This window comes from Kogia breviceps, chromosome 6, assembly GCF_026419965.1.
Source record: "Kogia breviceps isolate mKogBre1 chromosome 6, mKogBre1 haplotype 1, whole genome shotgun sequence".
Classification (NCBI taxonomy): Eukaryota; Metazoa; Chordata; class Mammalia; order Artiodactyla; family Physeteridae; genus Kogia; species Kogia breviceps.
The window spans coordinates 46,337,754-46,364,428 of NC_081315.1; positions in this window are offsets into that span (position 1 = coordinate 46,337,754).

Here is a 26,675-nt window from a genome sequence, read left to right on the forward strand (position 1 = left end):
CCTTGGGAAAATGAAAAAATCAACCACACACAGGGACCCCAAAGTTGAGGGCTGCTGTCTTGACATGAACCTCGACTCAGGTACACGTTTCATATCCCAGGAAAGAGCCAAGTGGACAAACACAAGTGGACAAGTGGACAAAGACAAGTGGACAAGTGGACAAGTGGTGCTACGTAGGTCCAATGGAGTGTCACTCCGCCATAAAATCCACGTCATGAGGCTGGTAGCAGCATCCTGAGTGGATTTAGGTACGATCATCCTCAGTGAAATAAGTCCCACAAAAAAAGAAACTTATGATATCACTTATCGAGGGAATGTAAAAATCGCTCCCCATGAACTGAATCCCCAAACAGAACAGAGTCACGCTTTTAGAAAACACACTTATGCCTGCTTCAGGGGAAAGTCGAGGTGGGGTGACGCATAAAACTCGAGTTTGAAATGAGCACAGATACTCTTCCGAAAACCGAATATGGAATGGACACGACCTACTCCTTGCTCAATCAACTGGACTCACCAGACCCTGTTCATCGCACAAGTATCTATCCGACTAGTAAGCATCTTAAAAGCTAAGTCTTGAGATCTCTGTGTAAGTGCATCAAGTGTGTGCAAAGCGGCCTAAAAACAGCAGGGAAAATCAGCTCAGACCCATTCTGAGGATAAATTTACAACACAAAGAAGAAACAAGCAGGGCAAAACAGAGAGAAATTCTTCCAAAATGCGTTCAGGGACTGGCATGCAACCAGGATTGACCACATCTACAGCCCCAGCGGCAGAAGACATAAGGCTGGACACTCTTGGGGCTGAGACGATTGGTGAGGTTGGGAAAGCAAATGCAGACCCTTGAAAGGAATCCTGCGTGCTCCCCATTCCATGGGTCCCAACTCTCCAGGTTCAACGCAATCTTCCGACAGCGAAAGCACTCATTGGAAACCCAGCGGATGCTACACCGTGGGATCGGGATAGCTTTCTGAAACTCACCTCAGTTTTCATCTCCTGGTGCTCGTGTTCTCCATTCAGGCCCCCTTACGAACAATCTCCCCACTTGGAGACTCAGCGCCTTTGCATGCCTCTTTCGTACCGTCTGCAATTTGTTCGCAGGATGAACTGCAAGAGGGGGAACCAATGAGAGACTCGCTGGAGGTGTGTGGTCGGGCACATGTCACTCTCATTTCCCATCGCGAAGAAGAATTCACCAAAGGCTCAGCCTGCCACCCCGGATCGACAATAGGGCGTGAAGCCATCCAGCCGTGTTGCGTCCCACTCACAAAAAAGCGACTTGGGAAATGGAGCTCAGGGGCACTGCCCTTCCCAAACCTACAGAGTTCTAAACGATAACTATCGCCCCAAAATATATTGAGGTCAGGCTACGAAGAGGCGTTGAACGCAAGGCAGAACTGCAGGAAACGGATGTCAACGGGTACATCGGAATGGCCCCCATAGCACATGAAAAGCGCCAGAACGTGGACAATGATGCGGTTGGCCAAAAAGGGCGTATGCGTTTTTTCCTGAATATATTCAGGAAAAAACGCATACGCCCTTTTTGGCCAACCAAGCAACCTCGGAGAGCAAATCAGCACTACAAAGAAATCTCTCGCCCCACCCCGGGGCAAAAGGGCCAGGCGAAAAATGTCTAAAAACCAGAAAGGCAGGGCAGGCCACGGAGTCAAGGGAGCCTTGTTAAGCTGATGGGCGGGATGTCAATGGCCAACTGCCAACCTTCACAAGTGTATCCTCTTTCCCAAAACATGTAAAGCACAGAACCATAGAGCATAGGGCACTTCCACACATGGGCGTTGACCTTGGGAAAATGAAAAAATCAACCACACACAGGGACCCCATGGTTGCGGGCTGCTGTCTTGACATGAACCTCGACTCTGGTACACGATTCATATCCCACGAAAGAGCCAAGTGGACAAAGACAAGTGGACAAGTGGACAAAGACAAGTGGACAAGTGGTGCTACGTAGGTCCAATGGAGTGTCACTCAGCCACGAAATCCACGTCATGAGGCTGGTAGCAGCATCCTGAGTGGATTTAGGTACGATCATCCTCAGTGAAATAAGTCCCACAAAAAAGAAACTTATGATATCACTTATCGAAGGAATGTAAAAATCGCTCCCCATGAACTGAATCCCCAAACAGAACAGAGTCACGCTTTTAGAAAACACACTTATGCCTGCTTCAGGGGAAAGGTGAGGTGGGGTGACGCATAAAACTCGAGTTTGAAATGAGCACAGATACCCTTCAGAAAACCGAATATGGAATGGACACGACCTACACCTTGCTCAATCAACTGGACTCACCAGACCCTGTTCATCGCACAAGTATCTATCCTACTAGTAAGCATCTTAAAAGCTAAGTCTTGAGATCTCTGTGTCAGTGCACCAAGTGTGTGAATAGCGGCCTAAAAACAGCAGGGAAAATCAGCTAAGACGCTTTCTGAGGATACATTTCCAACACAAAGAAGAAAGAAGCAGGGCAAAACAGAGAGAAATTCTTCTAAAATGCGTTCAGGGACTGGCATGCAACCAGGATTGACCACATCTACAGCCCCAGCGGCAGAAGACATAAGGCTGGACACTCTTGGGGCTGAGACGATTGGTGAGGTTGGGAAAGCAAATGCAGACCGTTGAAAGGAATCCTGCGTGCTCCCCATTCCATGGGTCCCAACTCTCCAGGTTCAACGCAATCTTCCGACAGCGAAAGCACTCATTGGAAACCCAGCGGATGCTACACCGTGGGATCGGGAAAGCTTTCTGAAACTCACCTCAGTTTTCATCTCCTGGTGCTCGTGTTCTCCATTCAGGCCCCCTTACTAACAATCTCCCCACTTGGAGACTCGGCGCCTTTCCATGCCTCTTTCGTACCGTCTGCAATTTGTCCGCAGGATGAACTGGAAGAGGGGGAACCAATGAGAGACTCGCTGGAGGTGTTTGGTCGGGCATATGTCACTCTCATTTCCCATCGCGAAGAAGAATTCACCAAAGGCTCAGCCTGCCACCCCGGATCGACAATAGGGCGTGAAGCCATCCAGCCGTGTTGCGTCCCACTCACAAAAAAGCGACTTGGGAAATGGAGCTCAGGGGCACTGCACTTCCCAAACCTGCAGAGTTCTAAACGATAACTATCGCCCCCAAATATATTGAGGTCAGGCTACGAAGAGGCGTTGAACGCAAGGCAGAACTGCAGGAAACGGATGTCAACGGGTACATCGGAATGGCCCCCATAGCACATGAAAAGCGCCAGAACGTGGACAATGATGCGGTTGGCCAAAAAGGGCGTATGCGTTTTTTCCTGAATATATTCAGGAAAAAACGCATACGCCCTTTTTGGCCAACCAAGCACCCTGGGAGAGTAAATCAGCACTACAAAGAAATCTCTCGCCCCACCCAGGGGCAAAAGGGCCAGGCGAAAAAAGTCTAAAAACCAGAAAGGCAGGGCAGGCCACGGAGTCAAGGGAGCCTTGTTAAGCTGATGGGCGGGATGTCAATGGCCAACAGCCAATCTTCACAAGTGTATCCTCTTTCCCAAAACATGTAAAACACAGAACCACAGAGCATAGGGCACTTCCACACATGGGCGTTGACCTTGGGAAAATGAAAATATCAACCACACACAGGGACCCCATGGTTGCGGGCTGCTGTCTTGACATGAACCTCGACTCCGGTACACGTTTCATATCCCAGGAAAGAGCCAAGTGGACAAAGACAAGTGGACAAGTGGACAAAGACAAGTGGACAAGCGGACAAGTGGTGCTACGTAGGTCCAATGGAGAGTCACTCAGCCATGAAATCCACGTCATGAGGCTGGTAGCAGCATCCTGAGTGGATTTAGGTACGATCATCCTCAGTGAAATAAGTCCCACAAAAAAAGAAACTTATGATATCACTTATCGAGGGAATGTAAAAATCGCTCCCCATGAACTGAATCCCCAAACAGAACAGAGTCACGCTTTTAGAAAACACACTTATGCCTGCTTCAGGGGAAAGGTGAGGTGGGGTGACGCATAAAACTCGAGTTTGAAATGAGCACAGATACTCTTCCGAAAACCGAATATGGAATGGACACGACCTACTCCTTGCTCAATCAACTGGACTCACCAGACCCTGTTCATCGCACAAGTATCTATCCGACTAGTAAGCATCTTAAAAGCTAAGTCTTGAGATCTCTGTGTAAGTGCATCAAGTGTTTGTAAAGCGGCCTAAAAACAGCAGGGAAAATCAGCTCAGACGCTTTCTGAGGATACATTTCCGACACAAAGAGAAAACAAGCAGGGCAAAACAGAGAGAAATTCTTCCAAAAGGCGTTCAGGGACTGGCATGCAACCAGGATTGACCACATCTACAGCCCCTGCGGCAGAAGACATAAGGCTGGACACTCTTGGGGCTGAGACGATTGGTGAGGTTGGGAAAGCAAATGCAGACCCTTGAAAGGAATCCTGCGTGCTCCCCATTCCATGGGTCCCAACTCTCCAGGTTCAACGCAATCTTCCGACAGCGAAAGCACTCATTGCAAACCCAGCGGATGCTACACCGTGGGATCGGGATAGCTTTCTGAAACTCACCTCAGTTTTCATCTCCTGGTGCTCGTGTTCTCCATTCAGGCCCCCTTACGAACAATCTCCCCACTTGGAGACTCAGCGCCTTTGCATGCCTCTTTCGTACCGTCTGCAATTTGTCCGCAGGATGAACTGCAAGAGGGGGAACCAATGAGAGACTCGCTGGAGGTGTGTGGTCGGGCACATGTCACTCTCATTTCACATCGCGAAGAAGAATTCAGCAAAGGCTCAGCCTGCCACCCCGGATCGACAATAGGGCGTGAAGCCATCCAGCCGTGTTGCGTCCCACTCACAAAAAAGCGACTTGGGAAATGGAGCTCAGGGGCACTGCCCTTCCCAAACCTGCAGAGTTCTAAACGATAACTATCGCCCCCAAATATATTGAGGTCAGGCTACAAAGAGGCGTTGAACGCAAGGCAGAACTGCAGGAAACGGATGTCAACGGGTACATCGGAATGGCCCCGATAGCACATGAAAAGCGCCAGAACGTGGATAATGATGCGGTTGGCCAAAAAGGGCGTATGCGTTTTTTCCTGAAAACGCCATACGCCCTTTTTGGCCAACCAAGCAACCTGGGAGAGCAAATCAGCACTACAAAGAAATCTCTCGCCCCCCCCCGGGGCAAAAGGGCCAGGCGAAAAAAGTCTAAAAACCAGAAAGGCAGGGCAGGCCACGGAGTCAAGGGAGCCTTGTTAAGCTGATGGGCGGGATGTCAATGGCCAACAGCCAATCTTCACAAGTGTATCCTCTTTCCCAAAACATGTAAAACACAGAACCACAGAGCATAGGGCACTTCCACACATGGGCGTTGACCTTGGGAAAATGAAAAAATCAACCACACACAGGGACCCCATGGTTGAGGGCTGCTGTCTTGACATGAACCTCGACTCTGGTACACGTTTCATATCCCAGGCAAGAGCCAAGTGGACAAAGACAAGTGGGCAAGTGGACAAAGACAAGTGGACAAGTGGACAAGTGGTGCTACGTAGGTCCAATGGAGTGTCACTCAGCCATGAAATCCACGTCATGAGGCTGGTAGCAGCATCCTGAGTGGATTTAGGTACGATCATCCTCAGTGAAATAAGTCGCAGAAAAAAAGAAACTTATGATATCACTTATCGAGGGAATGTAAAAATCGCTCCCCATGAACTGAATCCCCAAACAGAACAGAGTCACGCTTTTAGAAAACACACTTATGCCTGCTTTAGGGGAAAGGTGAGGTGGGTGACGCATAAAACTCGAGTTTGAAATGAGCACAGATACTCTTCCGAAAACCGAATACGGAATGGACACGACCTACTCCTTGCTCAATCAACTGGACTCACCAGACCCTGTTCATCGCAAAAGTATCTATCCGACTAGTAAGCATCTTAAAAGCTAAGTCTTGATATCTCTGTGTAAGTGCATCAAGTGTGTGCAAAGCGGCCTAAAAACAGCAGGGAAAATCAGCTCAGACCCATTCTGAGGATACATTTCCAACACAAAGAAGAAACAAGCAGGGGAAAACAGAGAGAAATTCTTGCAAAATGCGTTCAGGGACTGGCATGCAACCAGGATTGACCACATCTACAGCCCCAGCGGCAGAAGACATAAGGCTGGACACTCTTGGGGCTGAGACGATTGGTGAGGTTGGGAAAGCAAATGCAGACCCTTGAAAGGAATCCTGCGTGCTCCCCATTCCATGGGTCCCAACTCTCCAGGTTCAACGCAATCTTCCGACAGCGAAAAAACTCATTGGAAACCCAGCGGATGCTACACCGTGGGATCGGGAAAGCTTTCTGAAACTCACCTCAGTTTTCATCTCCTGGTGCTCGTGTTCTCCATTCAGGCCCCCTTACTAACAATCTCCCCACTTGGAGACTCAGCGCCTTTGCATGCCTCTTTCGAACCGTCTGCAATTTGTCCGCAGGATGAACTGCAAGAGGGGGAACCAATGAGAGACTCGCTGGAGGTGTTTGGTCGGGCACATGTCACTCTCATTTCCCATCGCGAAGAAGAATTCACCAAAGGCTCAGCCTGCCAACCCGGATCGACAATAGGGCGTGAAGCCATCCAGCCGTGTTGCGTCCCACTCACAAAAAAGCGACTTGGGAAATGGAGCTCAGGGGCACTGCACTTCCCAAACCTGCAGAGTTCTAAACGATAACTATCGCCCCAAAATATATTGAGGTCAGGCTACGAAGAGGCGTTGAACGCAAGGCAGAACTGCAGGAAACGGATGTCAACGGGTACATCGGAATGGCCCGGATAGCACATGAAAAGCGCCAGAACGTGGACAATGATGCGGTTGGCCAAAAAGGGCGTATGCGTTTTTTCCTGAATATATTCAGGAAAAAACGCATACGCCCTTTTTGGCCAACCAAGCAACCTCGGAGAGCAAATCAGCACTACAAAGAAATCTCTCGCCCCGCCCCCCCGGGGCAAAAGGGCCAGGCGAAAAAAGTCTAAAAACCAGAAAGGCAGGGCAGGCCACGGAGTCAAGGGAGCCTTGTTAAGCTGATGGGCGGGATGTCAATGGCCAACAGCAAACCTTCACATGTGTATCCTCTTTCCCAAAACATGTAAAACACAGAACCACAGAGCATAGGGCACTTCCACACATGGGCGTTGACCTTGGGAAAATGAAAAAATCAACCAGACACAGGGACCCCAAAGTTGAGGGCTGCTGTCTTGACATGAACCTCGACTCCGGTACACGTTTCATATCCCAGGAAAGAGCCAAGTGGACAAACACAAGTGGACAAGTGGACAAAGACAAGTGGACAAGTGGACAAGTGGTGCTACGTAGGTCCAATGGAGTGTCACTCAGCCATGAAATCCACGTCATGAGGCTGGTAGCAGCATCCTGATTGGATTTAGGTACGATCATCCTCAGTGAAATAAGTCCCACAAAAAAAGAAACTTATGATATCACTTATCGAGGGAATGTAAAAATCGCTCCCCATGAACTGAATCCCCAAACAGAACAGAGTCACGCTTTTAGAAAACACACTTATGCCTGCTTCAGAGGAAAGGTGAGGTGGGGTGACGCATAAAACTCGAGTTTGAAATGAGCACAGATACTCTTCCGAAAACCGAATATGGAATGGACACGACCTACTCCTTGCTCAATCAACTGGACTCACCAGACCCTGTTCATCGCCCAAGTATCTATCCGACTAGTAAGCATCTTAAAAGCTAAGTCTTGATATCTCTGTGTAAGTGCATCAAGTGTGTGTAAACCGGCCTAAAAACAGCAGGGAAAATCAGCTCAGACGCATTCTGAGGATACATTTCCGACACAAAGAAGAAACAAGCAGGGCAAAACAGAGAGAAATTCTTCCAAAATGCGTTCAGGGACTGGCATGCAACCAGGATTGACCACATCTACAGCCCCAGCGGCAGAAGACATAAGGCTGGACACTCTTGGGGCTGAGATGATTGGTGAGGTTGGGAAAGCAAATGCAGACCCTTGAAAGGAATCCTGCGTGCTCCCCATTCCATGGGTCCCAACTCTCCAGGTTCAACGCAACCTTCCGACAGCGAAAGCACTCATTGAAACCCAGCGGATGCTACACCGTGGGATCGGGAAAGCTTTCTGAAACTCACCTCAGTTTTCATCTCCTGGTGCTCGTGTTCTCCATTCAGGCCCCCTTACTAAGAATCTCCCCACTTGGAGACTCAGCGCCTTTCCATGCCTCTTTCGAACCGTCTGCAATTTGTCCGCAGGATGAACTGCAAGAGGGGGAACCAATGAGAGACTCGCTGGAGGTGTTTGGTCGGGCACATGTCACTCTCATTTCCCATCGCGAAGAAGAATTCACCAAAGGCTCAGCCTGCCAACCTGGATCGACAATAGGGCGTGAAGCCATCCAGCCGTGTTGCGTCCCACTCACAAAAAAGCGACTTGGGAAATGGAGCTCAGGGGCACTGCCCTTCCCAAACCTGCAGAGTTCTAAACGATAACTATCGCCCCCAAATATATTGAGGTCAGGCTACGAACAGGCGCTGAACGCAAGGCAGAACTGCAGGAAACGGATGTCAACGGGTACATCGGAATGGCCCCCATAGCACATGAAAAGCGCCAGAACGTGGACAATGATGCGGTTGGCCAAAAAGGGCGTATGCGTTTTTTCCTGAATATATTCAGGAAAAAACGCATACGCCCTTTTTGGCCAACCAAGCAACCTCGGAGAGCAAATCAGCACTACAAAGAAATCTCTCGCCCCCCCCGGGGCAAAAGGGCCAGGCGAAAAAAGTCTAAAAACCAGAAAGGCAGGGCAGGCCACGGAGTCAAGGGAGCCTGGTTAAGCTGATGGGCGGGATGTCAATGGCCAACAGCCAATCTTCACAAGTGTATCCTCTTTCCCAAAACATGTAAAACACAGAACCACAGAGCATAGGGCACTTCCACACATGGGCGTTGACCTTGGGAAAATGAAAAAATCAACCACACACAGGGACCCCAAAGTTGAGGGCTGCTGTCTTGACATGAACCTCGACTCCAGTACACATTTCATATCCGAGGAAAGAGCCAAGTGGACAAACACAAGTGGACAAGTGGACAAAGACAAGTGGACAAGTGGTGCTACGTAGGTCCAATGGAGTGTCACTCAGCCATGAAATCCACGTCATGAGGCTGGTAGCAGCATCCTGAGTGGATTTAGGTACGATCATCCTCAGTGAAATAAGTCCCACAAAAAAAGAAACTTATGATATCACTTATCGAGGGAATGTAAAAATCGCTCCCCATGAACTGAATCCCCAAACAGAACAGAGTCACGCTTTTAGAAAACACACTTATGCCTGCTTCAGTGGAAAGGTGAGGTGGGGTGACGCATAAAACTCGAGTTTGAAATGAGCACAGATACTCTTCCGAAAACCGAATATGGAATGGACACGACCTACTCCTTGCTCAATCAACTGGACTCACCAGACCCTGTTCATCGCACAAGTATCTATCCAACTAGTAAGCATCTTAAAAGCTAAGTCTTGAGATCTCTGTGTAAGTGCATCAAGTGTGTGTAAACCGGCCTAAAAACAGCAGGGAAAATCAGCTCAGACCCATTCTCAGGATACATTTCCAACACAAAGAAGAAACAAGCAGGGCAAAACAGAGAGAAATTCTTCCAAAATGCGTTCAGGGACTGGCATGCAACCAGGATTGACCACATCTACAGCCCCAGCGGCAGAAGACATAAGGCTGGACACTCTTGGGGCTGAGACGATTGGTGAGGTTGGGAAAGCAAATGCAGACCGTTGAAAGGAATCCTGCGTGCTCCCCATTCCATGGGTCCCAACTCTCCAGGTTCAACGCAATCTTCCGACAGCGAAAGCACTCATTGGAAACCCAGCGGATGCTACACCGTGGGATCGGGAAAGCTTTATGAAACTCACCTCAGTTTTCATCTCCTGGTGCTCCTGTTCTCCATTCAGGCCCCCTTACTAACAATCTCCCCACTTGGAGACTCAGCGCCTTTGCATGCCTCTTTCGTACCGTCTGCAATTTGTCCGCAGGATGAACTGCAAGAGGGGGAACCAATGAGAGACTCGCTGGAGGTGTGTGGTCGGGCACATGTCACTCTCATTTCACATCGCGAAGAAGAATTCACCAAAGGCTCAGCCTGCCACCCCGGATCGACAATAGGGCGTGAAGCCATCCAGCCGTGTTGCGTCCCACTCACAAAAAAGCGACTTGGGAAATGGAGCTCAGGGGCACTGCCCTTCCCAAACCTGCAGAGTTCTAAACGATAACTATCGCCCCAAAATATATTGAGGTCAGGCTACGAAGAGGCGTTGAACGCAAGGCAGAACTGCAGGAAACGGATGTCAACGGGTACATCGGAATGGCCCCCATAGCACATGAAAAGCGCCAGAACGTGGACAATGATGCGGTTGGCCAAAAAGGGCGTATGCGATTTTTCCTGAATATATTCAGGAAAAAACGCATACGCCCTTTTTGGCCAACCAAGCAACCTGGGAGAGCAAATCAGCACGACAAAGAAATCTCTCGCCCCCCCCCCCCCGGGGGGCAAAAGGGCCAGGCGAAAAAAGTCTAAAAACCAGAAAGGCAGGGCAGGCCAGGGAGTCAAGGGAGCCTTGTTCAGCTGATCGGCGGGATGTCAATGGCCAACAGCCAATCTTCACAAGTGTATCCTCTTTCCCAAAACATGTAAAACACAGAACCACAGAGCATAGGGCACTTCCACACATGGGCGTTGACCTTGGGAAAATGAAAAAATCAACCAGACACAGGGACCCCAAAGTTGAGGGCTGCTGTCTTGACATGAACCTCGACTCCGGTACACGTTTCATATCCCAGGAAAGAGCCAAGTGGACAAACACAAGTGGACAAGTGGACAAAGACAAGTGGACAAGTGGACAAGTGGTGCTACGTAGGTCCAATGGAGTGTCACTCCGCCATGAAATCCACGTCATGAGGCTGGTAGCAGCATCCTGAGTGGATTTAGGTACGATCATCCTCAGTGAAATAAGTCCCATAAAAAAAGAAACTTATGATATCACTTATCGAGGGAATGTAAAAATCGCTCCCCATGAACTGAATCCCCAAACAGAACAGAGTCACGCTTTTAGAAAACACACTTATGCCTGCTTCAGGGGAAAGGTGAGGTGGGGTGACGCATAAAACTCGAGTTTGAAATGAGCACAGATACTCTTCCGAAAACCGAATATGGAATGGACACGACCTACTCCTTGCTCAATCAACTGGACTCACCAGACCCTGTTCATCGCACAAGTATCTATTCGACTAGTAAGCATCTTAAAAGCTAAGTCTTGAGATCTCTGTGTAAGTGCATCAAGTGTTTGTAAAGCGGCCTAAAAACAGCAGGGAAAATCAGCTCAGACCCATTCTGAGGATACATTTCCAACACAAAGAAGAAAGAAGCAGGGCAAAACAGAGAGAAATTCTTCCAAAATGCGTTCAGGGAGTGGCATGCAACCAGGATTGACCACATCTACAGCCCCAGCGGCAGAAGACATAAGGCTGGACACTCTTGGGGCTGAGACGATTGGTGAGGTTGGGAAAGCAAATGCAGACCCTTGAAAGGAATCCTGCGTGCTCCCCATTCCATGGGTCCCAACTCTCCAGGTTCAACGCAATCTTCCGACAGCGAAAGCACTCATTGGAAACCCAGCGGATGCTACACCGTGGGATCGGGAAAGCTTTCTGAAACTCACCTCAGTTTTCATCTCCTGGTGCTCGTGTTCTCCATTCAGGCCCCCTTACTAACAATCTCCCCACTTGGAGACTCAGCGCCTTTCCATGCCTCTTTCGAACCGTCTGCAATTTGTCCGCAGGATGAACTGCAAGAGGGGGAACCAATGAGAGACTCGCTGGAGGTGTTTGGTCGGGCACATGTCACTCTCATTTCCCATCGCGAAGAAGAATTCACCAAAGGCTCAGCCTGCCAACCTGGATCGACAATAGGGCGTGAAGCCATCCAGCCGTGTTGCGTCCCACTCACAAAAAAGCGACTTGGGAAATGGAGCTCAGGGGCACTGCCCTTCCCAAACCTGCAGAGTTCTAAACGATAACTATCGCCCCCAAATATATTGAGGTCAGGCTACGAACAGGCGCTGAACGCAAGGCAGAACTGCAGGAAACGGATGTCAACGGGTACATCGGAATGGCCCCCATAGCACATGAAAAGCGCCAGAACGTGGACAATGATGCGGTTGGCCAAAAAGGGCGTATGCGTTTTTTCCTGAATATATTCAGGAAAAAACGCATACGCCCTTTTTGGCCAACCAAGCAACCTCGGAGAGCAAATCAGCACTACAAAGAAATCTCTCGCCCCCCCCGGGGCAAAAGGGCCAGGCGAAAAAAGTCTAAAAACCAGAAAGGCAGGGCAGGCCACGGAGTCAAGGGAGCCTGGTTAAGCTGATGGGCGGGATGTCAATGGCCAACAGCCAATCTTCACAAGTGTATCCTCTTTCCCAAAACATGTAAAACACAGAACCACAGAGCATAGGGCACTTCCACACATGGGCGTTGACCTTGGGAAAATGAAAAAATCAACCAGACACAGGGACCCCATGGTTGAGGGCTGCTGTCTTGACATGAACCTCGACTCCAGTACACATTTCATATCCGAGGAAAGAGCCAAGTGGACAAACACAAGTGGACAAGTGGACAAAGACAAGTGGACAAGTGGTGCTACGTAGGTCCAATGGAGTGTCACTCAGCCATGAAATCCACGTCATGAGGCTGGTAGCAGCATCCTGAGTGGATTTAGGTACGATCATCCTCAGTGAAATAAGTCCCACAAAAAAAGAAACTTATGATATCACTTATCAAGGGAATGTAAAAATCGCTCCCCATGAACTGAATCCCCAAACAGAACAGAGTCACGCTTTTAGAAAACACACTTATGCCTGCTTCAGGGGAAAGGTGAGGTGGGGTGACGCATAAAACTCGAGTTTGAAATGAGCACAGATACCCTTCAGAAAACCGAATATGGAATGGACACGACCTACTCCTTGCTCAATCAACTGGACTCACCAGACCCTGTTCATCGCACAAGTATCTATCCGACTAGTAAGCATCTTAAAAGCTAAGTCTTGATATCTCTGTGTAAGTGCATCAAGTGTGTGTAAACCGGCCTAAAAACAGCAGGGAAAATCAGCTCAGACGCATTCTGAGGATACATTTCCGACACAAAGAAGAAACAAGCAGGGCAAAACAGAGAGAAATTCTTCCAAAATGCGTTCAGGGACTGGCATGCAACCAGGATTGACCACATCTACAGCCCCAGCGGCAGAAGACATAAGCCTGGACACTCTTGGGGCTGAGACGATTGGTGAGTTTGGGAAAGCAAATGCAGACCCATGAAAGGAATCCTGCGTGCTCCCCATTCCATGGGTCCCAACTCTCCAGGTTCAACGCAATCTTCCGACAGCGAAAGCACTCATTGGAAACCCAGCGGATGCTACACCGTGGGATCGGGAAAGCTTTCTGAAACTCACCTCAGTTTTCATCTCCTGGTGCTCGTGTTCTCCATTCAGGCCCCCTTACTAACAATCTCCCCACTTGGAGACTCAGCGCCTTTCCATGCCTCTTTCGTACCGTCTGCAATTTGTCCGCAGGATGAACTGGAAGAGGGGGAACCAATGAGAGACTCGCTGGAGGTGTGTGGTCGGGCACATGTCACTCTCATTTCCCATCGCGAAGAAGAATTCACCAAAGGCTCAGCCTGCCACCCCGGATCGACAATAGGGCGTGAAGCCATCCAGCCGTGTTGCGTCCCAGTCACAAAAAAGCGACTTGCGAAATGGAGCTCAGGGGCACTGCCCTTCCCAAACCTGCAGAGTTCTAAACGATAACTATCGCCCCCAAATATATTGAGGTCAGGCTACGAAGAGGCGTTGAACGCAAGGCAGAACTGCAGGAAACGGATGTCAACGGGTACATCGGAATGGCCCGGATAGCACATGAAAAGCGCCAGAACGTGGACAATGATGCGGTTGGCCAAAAAGGGCGTATGCGTTTTTTCCTGAATATATTCAGGAAAAAACGCATACGCCCTTTTTGGCCAACCAAGCAACCTCGGAGAGCAAATCAGCACTACAAAGAAATCTCTCGCCCCCCCCCTCCCCGGGGCAAAAGATCCAGGCGAAAAAAGTCTAAAAACCAGAAAGGCAGGGCAGGCCACGGAGTCAAGGGAGCCTTGTTAAGCTGATGGGCGGGATGTCAATGGCCAACAGCCAATCTTCACAAGTGTATCCTCTTTCCCAAAACATGTAAAACACAGAACCACAGAGCATAGGGCAGTTCCACACATGGGCGTTGACCTTGGGAAAATGAAAAAATCAACCAGACACAGGGACCCCAAAGTTGAGGGCTGCTGTCTTGACATGAACCTCGACTCCGGTACACGTTTCATATCCCAGGAAAGAGCCAAGTGGACAAACACAAGTGGACAAGTGGACAAAGACAAGTGGACAAGTGGACAAGTGGTGCTACGTAGGTCCAATGGAGTGTCACTCCGCCATAAAATCCACGTCATGAGGCTGGTAGCAGCATCCTGAGTGGATTTAGGTACGATCATCCTCAGTGAAATAAGTCCCACAAAAAAAGAAACTTATGATATCACTTATCGAGGGAATGTAAAAATCGCTCCCCATGAACTGAATCCCCAAACAGAACAGAGTCACGCTTTTCGAAAACACACTTATGCCTGCTTCAGGGGAAAGGTGAGGTGGGGTGACGCATAAAACTCGAGTTTGAAATGAGCACAGATACTCTTACGAAAACCGAATATGGAATGGACACGACCTACTCCTTACTCAAACAACAGGACTCACCAGACCCTGTTCATCGCACAAGTATCTATCCGACTAGTAAGCATCTTAAAAGCTAAGTCTTGATATCTCTGTGTAAGTGCATCAAGTGTGTGCAAAGCGGCCTAAAAACAGCAGGGAAAATCAGCTCAGACCCATTCTGAGGATACATTTCCAACACAAAGAAGAAACAAGCAGGGCAAAACAGAGAGAAATTCTTCCAAAATGCGTTCAGGGACTGGCATGCAACCAGGATTGACCACATCTACAGCCCCAGCGGCAGAAGACATAAGGCTGGACACTCTTGGGGCTGAGACGATTGGTGAGGTTGGGAAAGCAAATGCAGACCCTTGAAAGGAATCCTGCGTGCTCCCCATTCCATGGGTCCCAACTCTCCAGGTTCAACGCAATCTTCCGACAGCGAAAGCACTCATTGGAAACCCAGCGGATGCTACACCGTGGGATCGGGAAAGCTTTCTGAAACTCACCTCAGTTTTCATCTCCTGGTGCTCGTGTTCTCCATTCAGGCCCCCTTACTAACAATCTCCCCACTTGGAGACTCAGCGCCTTTGCATGCCTCTTTCGTACCGTCTGCAATTTGTCCGCAGGATGAACTGGAAGAGGGGGAACCAATGAGAGACTCGCTGGAGGTGTGTGGTCGGGCACATGTCACTCTCATTTCCCATCGCGAAGAAGAATTCACCAAAGGCTCAGACTGCCACCCCGGATCGACAATAGGGCGTGAAGCCATCCAGCCGTGTTGCGTCCCACTCACAAAAAAGCGACTTGGGAAATGGAGCTCAGGGGCACTGCCCTTCCCAAACCTGCAGAGTTCTAAACGATAACTATCGCCCCCAAATATATTCAGGTCAGGCTACGAAGAGGCGTTGAACGCAAGGCAGAAGTGCAGGAAACGGATGTCAACGGGTACATCGGAATGGCCCCGATAGCACATGAAAAGCGCCAGAACGTGGACAATGATGCGGTTGGCCAAAAAGGGCGTATGCGTTTTTTCCTGAATATATTCAGGAAAAAACGCATACGCCCTTTTTGGCCAACCAAGCAACCTGGGAGAGCAAATCAGCACTACAAAGAAATCTCTCGCCCCCTACCGGGGCAAAAGGGCCAGGCGAAAAAAGTCTAAAAACCAGAAAGGCAGGGCAGGCCACGGAGTCAAGGGAGCCTTGTTAAGCTGATGGGCGGGATGTCAATGGCCAACAGCCAATCTTCACAAGTGTATCCTCTTTCCCAAAATATGTAAAACACAGAACCACAGAGCATAGGGCACTTCCACACATGGGCGTTGACCTTGGGAAAATGAAAAAATCAACCAGACACAGGGACCCCAAAGTTGAGGGCTGCTGTCTTGACATGAACCTCGACTCCAGTACACGTTTCATATCCCAGGAAAGAGCCATGTGGACAAACACAAGTGGACAAGTGGACACAGACAAGTGGACAAGTGGACAAGTGGTGCTACGTAGGTCCAATGGAGTGTCACTCAGCCATGAAATCCACGTCATGAGGCTGGTAGCAGCATCCTGAGTGGATTTAGGTACGATCATCCTCAGTGAAATAAGTCGCACAAAAAAAGAAACGTATGATATCACTTATCGAGGGAATGTAAAAATCGCTCCACATGAACTGAATCCCCAAACAGAACAGAGTCACGCTTTTAGAAAACACACTTATGCCTGCTTCAGTGGAAAGGTGAGGTGGGGTGACGCATAAAACTCGAGTTTGAAATGAGCACAGATACTCTTCCGAAAACCGAATATGGAATGGACACGACCTACTCCTTGCTCAATCAACTGGACTCACCAGACCCTGTTCATCGCACAAGTATCTATCCGACTAGTAAGCATCTTAAAAGCTAAGTCTTGATATCTCTGTGTAAGTGCATCAAGTGTGTGTAAACCGGCCTAAAAACAGCAGGGAAAATCAGCTCAGATCCATTCTGAGGATACATTTCCAACACAAAGAAGAAACAAGCAGGGCAAAACAGAGAGAAATTCTTCCAAAATGCGTTCAGGGACTGGCATGCAACCAGGATTGACCACATCTACAGCCCCAGCGGCAGAAGACATAAGGCTGGACACTCTTGGGGCTGAGACGATTGGTGAGGTTGGGAAAGCAAATGCAGACCGTTGAAAGGAATCCTGCGTGCTCCCCATTCCATGGGTCCCAACTCTCCAGGTTCAATGCAATCTTCCGACAGCGAAAGCACTCATTGGAAACCCAGCGGATGCTACACCGTGGGATCGGGAAAGCTTTCTGAAACTCACCTCAGTTTTCATCTCCTGGTGCTCGTGTTCTCCATTCAGGCCCCCTTACTAACAATCTCCCCACTTGGAGACTCAGCGCCTTTGCATGCCTCTTTCGTACCGTCTGCAATTTGTCCGCAGGATGAACTGCAAGAGGGGGAACCAATGAGAGACTCGCTGGAGGTGTTTGGTCGGGCACATGTCACTCTCATTTCCCATCGCGAAGAAGAATTCACCAAAGGCTCAGCCTGCCAACCCGGATCGACAAAAGGGCGTGAAGCCATCCAGCCGTGTTGCGTGCCACTCACAAAAAAGCGACTTGGGAAATGGAGCTCAGGGGCACTGCACTTCCCAAACCTGCAGAGTTCTAAACGATAACTATCGCCCCCAAATATATTGAGGTCAGACTACGAAGAGGCGTTGAACGCAAGGCAGAACTGCAGGAAACGGATGTCAACGGGTACATCGGAATGGCCCCGATAGCACATGAAAAGCGCCAGAACGTGGACAATGATGCGGTTGGCCAAAAAGGGCGAATGCGTTTTCTCCTGAATATATTCAGGAAAAAACGCATACGCCCTTTTTGGCCAACCAAGCAACCTCGGAGAGCAAATCAGCACTACAAAGAAATCTCTCGCCCCGCCCCCCCGGGGCAAAAGGGCCAGGCGAAAAAAGTCTAAAAACCAGAAAGGCAGGGCAGGCCACGGAGTCAAGGGAGCCTTGTTAAGCTGATGGGCGGGATGTCAATGGCCAACAGCAAACCTTCACATGTGTATCCTCTTTCCCAAAACATGTAAAACACAGAACCACAGAGCATAGGGCACTTCCACACATGGGCGTTGACCTTGGGAAAATGAAAAAATCAACCAGACACAGGGACCCCAAAGTTGAGGGCTGCTGTCTTGACATGAACCTCGACTCCGGTACACGTTTCATATCCCAGGAAAGAGCCAAGTGGACAAACACAAGTGGACAAGTGGACAAAGACAAGTGGACAAGTGGACAAGTGGTGCTACGTAGGTCCAATGGAGTGTCACTCAGCCATGAAATCCACGTCATGAGGCTGGTAGCAGCATCCTGATTGGATTTAGGTACGATCATCCTCAGTGAAATAAGTCCCACAAAAAAAGAAACTTATGATATCACTTATCGAGGGAATGTAAAAATCGCTCCCCATGAACTGAATCCCCAAACAGAACAGAGTCACGCTTTTAGAAAACACACTTATGCCTGCTTCAGAGGAAAGGTGAGGTGGGGTGACGCATAAAACTCGAGTTTGAAATGAGCACAGATACTCTTCCGAAAACCGAATATGGAATGGACACGACCTACTCCTTGCTCAATCAACTGGACTCACCAGACCCTGTTCATCGCCCAAGTATCTATCCGACTAGTAAGCATCTTAAAAGCTAAGTCTTGATATCTCTGTGTAAGTGCATCAAGTGTGTGTAAACCGGCCTAAAAACAGCAGGGAAAATCAGCTCAGACGCATTCTGAGGATACATTTCCGACACAAAGAAGAAACAAGCAGGGCAAAACAGAGAGAAATTCTTCCAAAATGCGTTCAGGGACTGGCATGCAACCAGGATTGACCACATCTACAGCCCCAGCGGCAGAAGACATAAGGCTGGACACTCTTGGGGCTGAGACGATTGGTGAGGTTGGGAAAGCAAATGCAGACCCTTGAAAGGAATCCTGCGTGCTCCCCATTCCATGGGTCCCAACTCTCCAGGTTCAACGCAACCTTCCGACAGCGAAAGCACTCATTGAAACCCAGCGGATGCTACACCGTGGGATCGGGAAAGCTTTCTGAAACTCACCTCAGTTTTCATCTCCTGGTGCTCGTGTTCTCCATTCAGGCCCCCTTACTAAGAATCTCCCCACTTGGAGACTCAGCGCCTTTCCATGCCTCTTTCGAACCGTCTGCAATTTGTCCGCAGGATGAACTGCAAGAGGGGGAACCAATGAGAGACTCGCTGGAGGTGTTTGGTCGGGCACATGTCACTCTCATTTCCCATCGCGAAGAAGAATTCACCAAAGGCTCAGCCTGCCAACCTGGATCGACAATAGGGCGTGAAGCCATCCAGCCGTGTTGCGTCCCACTCACAAAAAAGCGACTTGGGAAATGGAGCTCAGGGGCACTGCCCTTCCCAAACCTGCAGAGTTCTAAACGATAACTATCGCCCCCAAATATATTGAGGTCAGGCTACGAACAGGCGCTGAACGCAAGGCAGAACTGCAGGAAACGGATGTCAACGGGTACATCGGAATGGCCCCCATAGCACATGAAAAGCGCCAGAACGTGGACAATGATGCGGTTGGCCAAAAAGGGCGTATGCGTTTTTTCCTGAATATATTCAGGAAAAAACGCATACGCCCTTTTTGGCCAACCAAGCAACCTCGGAGAGCAAATCAGCACTACAAAGAAATCTCTCGCCCCCCCCGGGGCAAAAGGGCCAGGCGAAAAAAGTCTAAAAACCAGAAAGGCAGGGCAGGCCACGGAGTCAAGGGAGCCTGGTTAAGCTGATGGGCGGGATGTCAATGGCCAACAGCCAATCTTCACAAGTGTATCCTCTTTCCCAAAACATGTAAAACACAGAACCACAGAGCATAGGGCACTTCCACACATGGGCGTTGACCTTGGGAAAATGAAAAAATCAACCACACACAGGGACCCCAAAGTTGAGGGCTGCTGTCTTGACATGAACCTCGACTCCAGTACACATTTCATATCCGAGGAAAGAGCCAAGTGGACAAACACAAGTGGACAAGTGGACAAAGACAAGTGGACAAGTGGTGCTACGTAGGTCCAATGGAGTGTCACTCAGCCATGAAATCCACGTCATGAGGCTGGTAGCAGCATCCTGAGTGGATTTAGGTACGATCATCCTCAGTGAAATAAGTCCCACAAAAAAAGAAACTTATGATATCACTTATCGAGGGAATGTAAAAATCGCTCCCCATGAACTGAATCCCCAAACAGAACAGAGTCACGCTTTTAGAAAACACACTTATGCCTGCTTCAGTGGAAAGGTGAGGTGGGGTGACGCATAAAACTCGAGTTTGAAATGAGCACAGATACTCTTCCGAAAACCGAATATGGAATGGACACGACCTACTCCTTGCTCAATCAACTGGACTCACCAGACCCTGTTCATCGCACAAGTATCTATCCAACTAGTAAGCATCTTAAAAGCTAAGTCTTGAGATCTCTGTGTAAGTGCATCAAGTGTGTGTAAACCGGCCTAAAAACAGCAGGGAAAATCAGCTCAGACCCATTCTCAGGATACATTTCCAACACAAAGAAGAAACAAGCAGGGCAAAACAGAGAGAAATTCTTCCAAAATGCGTTCAGGGACTGGCATGCAACCAGGATTGACCACATCTACAGCCCCAGCGGCAGAAGACATAAGGCTGGACACTCTTGGGGCTGAGACGATTGGTGAGGTTGGGAAAGCAAATGCAGACCGTTGAAAGGAATCCTGCGTGCTCCCCATTCCATGGGTCCCAACTCTCCAGGTTCAACGCAATCTTCCGACAGCGAAAGCACTCATTGGAAACCCAGCGGATGCTACACCGTGGGATCGGGAAAGCTTTATGAAACTCACCTCAGTTTTCATCTCCTGGTGCTCCTGTTCTCCATTCAGGCCCCCTTACTAACAATCTCCCCACTTGGAGACTCAGCGCCTTTGCATGCCTCTTTCGTACCGTCTGCAATTTGTCCGCAGGATGAACTGCAAGAGGGGGAACCAATGAGAGACTCGCTGGAGGTGTGTGGTCGGGCACATGTCACTCTCATTTCACATCGCGAAGAAGAATTCACCAAAGGCTCAGCCTGCCACCCCGGATCGACAATAGGGCGTGAAGCCATCCAGCCGTGTTGCGTCCCACTCACAAAAAAGCGACTTGGGAAATGGAGCTCAGGGGCACTGCCCTTCCCAAACCTGCAGAGTTCTAAACGATAACTATCGCCCCAAAATATATTGAGGTCAGGCTACGAAGAGGCGTTGAACGCAAGGCAGAACTGCAGGAAACGGATGTCAACGGGTACATCGGAATGGCCCCCATAGCACATGAAAAGCGCCAGAACGTGGACAATGATGCGGTTGGCCAAAAAGGGCGTATGCGATTTTTCCTGAATATATTCAGGAAAAAACGCATACGCCCTTTTTGGCCAAACAAGCAACCTGGGAGAGCAAATCAGCACGACAAAGAAATCTCTCGCCCCCCCCCCCCCGGGGGGGCAAAAGGGCCAGGCGAAAAAAGTCTAAAAACCAGAAAGGCAGGGCAGGCCAGGGAGTCAAGGGAGCCTTGTTCAGCTGATGGGCGGGATGTCAATGGCCAACAGCCAATCTTCACAAGTGTATCCTCTTTCCCAAAACATGTAAAACACAGAACCACAGAGCATAGGGCACTTCCACACATGGGCGTTGACCTTGGGAAAATGAAAAAATCAACCAGACACAGGGACCCCAAAGTTGAGGGCTGCTGTCTTGACATGAACCTCGACTCCGGTACACGTTTCATATCCCAGGAAAGAGCCAAGTGGACAAACACAAGTGGACAAGTGGACAAAGACAAGTGGACAAGTGGACAAGTGGTGCTACGTAGGTCCAATGGAGTGTCACTCCGCCATAAAATCCACGTCATGAGGCTGGTAGCAGCATCCTGAGTGGATTTAGGTACGATCATCCTCAGTGAAATAAGTCCCACAAAAAAAGAAACTTATGATATCACTTATCGAGGGAATGTAAAAATCGCTCCCCATGAACTGAATCCCCAAACAGAACAGAGTCACGCTTTTCGAAAACACACTTATGCCTGCTTCAGGGGAAAGGTGAGGTGGGGTGACGCATAAAACTCGAGTTTGAAATGAGCACAGATACTCTTACGAAAACCGAATATGGAATGGACACGACCTACTCCTTACTCAAACAACAGGACTCACCAGACCCTGTTCATCGCACAAGTATCTATCCGACTAGTAAGCATCTTAAAAGCTAAGTCTTGATATCTCTGTGTAAGTGCATCAAGTGTGTGCAAAGCGGCCTAAAAACAGCAGGGAAAATCAGCTCAGACCCATTCTGAGGATACATTTCCAACACAAAGAAGAAACAAGCAGGGCAAAACAGAGAGAAATTCTTCCAAAATGCGTTCAGGGACTGGCATGCAACCAGGATTGACCACATCTACAGCCCCAGCGGCAGAAGACATAAGGCTGGACACTCTTGGGGCTGAGACGATTGGTGAGGTTGGGAAAGCAAATGCAGACCCTTGAAAGGAATCCTGCGTGCTCCCCATTCCATGGGTCCCAACTCTCCAGGTTCAACGCAATCTTCCGACAGCGAAAGCACTCATTGGAAACCCAGCGGATGCTACACCGTGGGATCGGGAAAGCTTTCTGAAACTCACCTCAGTTTTCATCTCCTGGTGCTCGTGTTCTCCATTCAGGCCCCCTTACTAACAATCTCCCCACTTGGAGACTCAGCGCCTTTGCATGCCTCTTTCGTACCGTCTGCAATTTGTCCGCAGGATGAACTGGAAGAGGGGGAACCAATGAGAGACTCGCTGGAGGTGTGTGGTCGGGCACATGTCACTCTCATTTCCCATCGCGAAGAAGAATTCACCAAAGGCTCAGACTGCCACCCCGGATCGACAATAGGGCGTGAAGCCATCCAGCCGTGTTGCGTCCCACTCACAAAAAAGCGACTTGGGAAATGGAGCTCAGGGGCACTGCCCTTCCCAAACCTGCAGAGTTCTAAACGATAACTATCGCCCCCAAATATATTCAGGTCAGGCTACGAAGAGGCGTTGAACGCAAGGCAGAAGTGCAGGAAACGGATGTCAACGGGTACATCGGAATGGCCCCGATAGCACATGAAAAGCGCCAGAACGTGGACAATGATGCGGTTGGCCAAAAAGGGCGTATGCGTTTTTTCCTGAATATATTCAGGAAAAAACGCATACGCCCTTTTTGGCCAACCAAGCAACCTGGGAGAGCAAATCAGCACTACAAAGAAATCTCTCGCCCCCTACCGGGGCAAAAGGGCCAGGCGAAAAAAGTCTAAAAACCAGAAAGGCAGGGCAGGCCACGGAGTCAAGGGAGCCTTGTTAAGCTGATGGGCGGGATGTCAATGGCCAACAGCCAATCTTCACAAGTGTATCCTCTTTCCCAAAATATGTAAAACACAGAACCACAGAGCATAGGGCACTTCCACACATGGGCGTTGACCTTGGGAAAATGAAAAAATCAACCAGACACAGGGACCCCAAAGTTGAGGGCTGCTGTCTTGACATGAACCTCGACTCCAGTACACGTTTCATATCCCAGGAAAGAGCCATGTGGACAAACACAAGTGGACAAGTGGACACAGACAAGTGGACAAGTGGACAAGTGGTGCTACGTAGGTCCAATGGAGTGTCACTCAGCCATGAAATCCACGTCATGAGGCTGGTAGCAGCATCCTGAGTGGATTTAGGTACGATCATCCTCAGTGAAATAAGTCGCACAAAAAAAGAAACGTATGATATCACTTATCGAGGGAATGTAAAAATCGCTCCCCATGAACTGAATCCCCAAACAGAACAGAGTCACGCTTTTAGAAAACACACTTATGCCTGCTTCAGTGGAAAGGTGAGGTGGGGTGACGCATAAAACTCGAGTTTGAAATGAGCACAGATACTCTTCCGAAAACCGAATATGGAATGGACACGACCTACTCCTTGCTCAATCAACTGGACTCACCAGACCCTGTTCATCGCACAAGTATCTATCCGACTAGTAAGCATCTTAAAAGCTAAGTCTTGATATCTCTGTGTAAGTGCATCAAGTGTGTGTAAACCGGCCTAAAAACAGCAGGGAAAATCAGCTCAGATCCATTCTGAGGATACATTTCCAACACAAAGAAGAAACAAGCAGGGCAAAACAGAGAGAAATTCTTCCAAAATGCGTTCAGGGACTGGCATGCAACCAGGATTGACCACATCTACAGCCCCAGCGGCAGAAGACATAAGGCTGGACACTCTTGGGGCTGAGACGATTGGTGAGGTTGGGAAAGCAAATGCAGACCGTTGAAAGGAATCCTGCGTGCTCCCCATTCCATGGGTCCCAACTCTCCAGGTTCAATGCAATCTTCCGACAGCGAAAGCACTCATTGGAAACCCAGCGGATGCTACACCGTGGGATCGGGAAAGCTTTCTGAAACTCACCTCAGTTTTCATCTCCTGGTGCTCGTGTTCTCCATTCAGGCCCCCTTACTAACAATCTCCCCACTTGGAGACTCAGCGCCTTTGCATGCCTCTTTCGTACCGTCTGCAATTTGTCCGCAGGATGAACTGCAAGAGGGGGAACCAATGAGAGACTCGCTGGAGGTGTTTGGTCGGGCACATGTCACTCTCATTTCCCATCGCGAAGAAGAATTCACCAAAGGCTCAGCCTGCCAACCCGGATCGACAAAAGGGCGTGAAGCCATCCAGCCGTGTTGCGTGCCACTCACAAAAAAGCGACTTGGGAAATGGAGCTCAGGGGCACTGCACTTCCCAAACCTGCAGAGTTCTAAACGATAACTATCGCCCCCAAATATATTGAGGTCAGACTACGAAGAGGCGTTGAACGCAAGGCAGAACTGCAGGAAACGGATGTCAACGGGTACATCGGAATGGCCCCGATAGCACATGAAAAGCGCCAGAACGTGGACAATGATGCGGTTGGCCAAAAAGGGCGAATGCGTTTTCTCCTGAATATATTCAGGAAAAAACGCATACGCCCTTTTTGGCCAACCAAGCAACCTCGGAGAGCAAATCAGCACTACAAAGAAATCTCTCGCCCCGCCCCCCCGGGGCAAAAGGGCCAGGCGAAAAAAGTCTAAAAACCAGAAAGGCAGGGCAGGCCACGGAGTCAAGGGAGCCTTGTTAAGCTGATGGGCGGGATGTCAATGGCCAACAGCAAACCTTCACATGTGTATCCTCTTTCCCAAAACATGTAAAACACAGAACCACAGAGCATAGGGCACTTCCACACATGGGCGTTGACCTTGGGAAAATGAAAAAATCAACCAGACACAGGGACCCCAAAGTTGAGGGCTGCTGTCTTGACATGAACCTCGACTCCGGTACACGTTTCATATCCCAGGAAAGAGCCAAGTGGACAAACACAAGTGGACAAGTGGACAAAGACAAGTGGACAAGTGGACAAGTGGTGCTACGTAGGTCCAATGGAGTGTCACTCAGCCATGAAATCCACGTCATGAGGCTGGTAGCAGCATCCTGATTGGATTTAGGTACGATCATCCTCAGTGAAATAAGTCCCACAAAAAAAGAAACTTATGATATCACTTATCGAGGGAATGTAAAAATCGCTCCCCATGAACTGAATCCCCAAACAGAACAGAGTCACGCTTTTAGAAAACACACTTATGCCTGCTTCAGAGGAAAGGTGAGGTGGGGTGACGCATAAAACTCGAGTTTGAAATGAGCACAGATACTCTTCCGAAAACCGAATATGGAATGGACACGACCTACTCCTTGCTCAATCAACTGGACTCACCAGACCCTGTTCATCGCCCAAGTATCTATCCGACTAGTAAGCATCTTAAAAGCTAAGTCTTGATATCTCTGTGTAAGTGCATCAAGTGTGTGTAAACCGGCCTAAAAACAGCAGGGAAAATCAGCTCAGACGCATTCTGAGGATACATTTCCGACACAAAGAAGAAACAAGCAGGGCAAAACAGAGAGAAATTCTTCCAAAATGCGTTCAGGGACTGGCATGCAACCAGGATTGACCACATCTACAGCCCCAGCGGCAGAAGACATAAGGCTGGACACTCTTGGGGCTGAGATGATTGGTGAGGTTGGGAAAGCAAATGCAGACCCTTGAAAGGAATCCTGCGTGCTCCCCATTCCATGGGTCCCAACTCTCCAGGTTCAACGCAACCTTCCGACAGCGAAAGCACTCATTGAAACCCAGCGGATGCTACACCGTGGGATCGGGAAAGCTTTCTGAAACTCACCTCAGTTTTCATCTCCTGGTGCTCGTGTTCTCCATTCAGGCCCCCTTACTAAGAATCTCCCCACTTGGAGACTCAGCGCCTTTCCATGCCTCTTTCGAACCGTCTGCAATTTGTCCGCAGGATGAACTGCAAGAGGGGGAACCAATGAGAGACTCGCTGGAGGTGTTTGGTCGGGCACATGTCACTCTCATTTCCCATCGCGAAGAAGAATTCACCAAAGGCTCAGCCTGCCAACCTGGATCGACAATAGGGCGTGAAGCCATCCAGCCGTGTTGCGTCCCACTCACAAAAAAGCGACTTGGGAAATGGAGCTCAGGGGCACTGCCCTTCCCAAACCTGCAGAGTTCTAAACGATAACTATCGCCCCCAAATATATTGAGGTCAGGCTACGAACAGGCGCTGAACGCAAGGCAGAACTGCAGGAAACGGATGTCAACGGGTACATCGGAATGGCCCCCATAGCACATGAAAAGCGCCAGAACGTGGACAATGATGCGGTTGGCCAAAAAGGGCGTATGCGTTTTTTCCTGAATATATTCAGGAAAAAACGCATACGCCCTTTTTG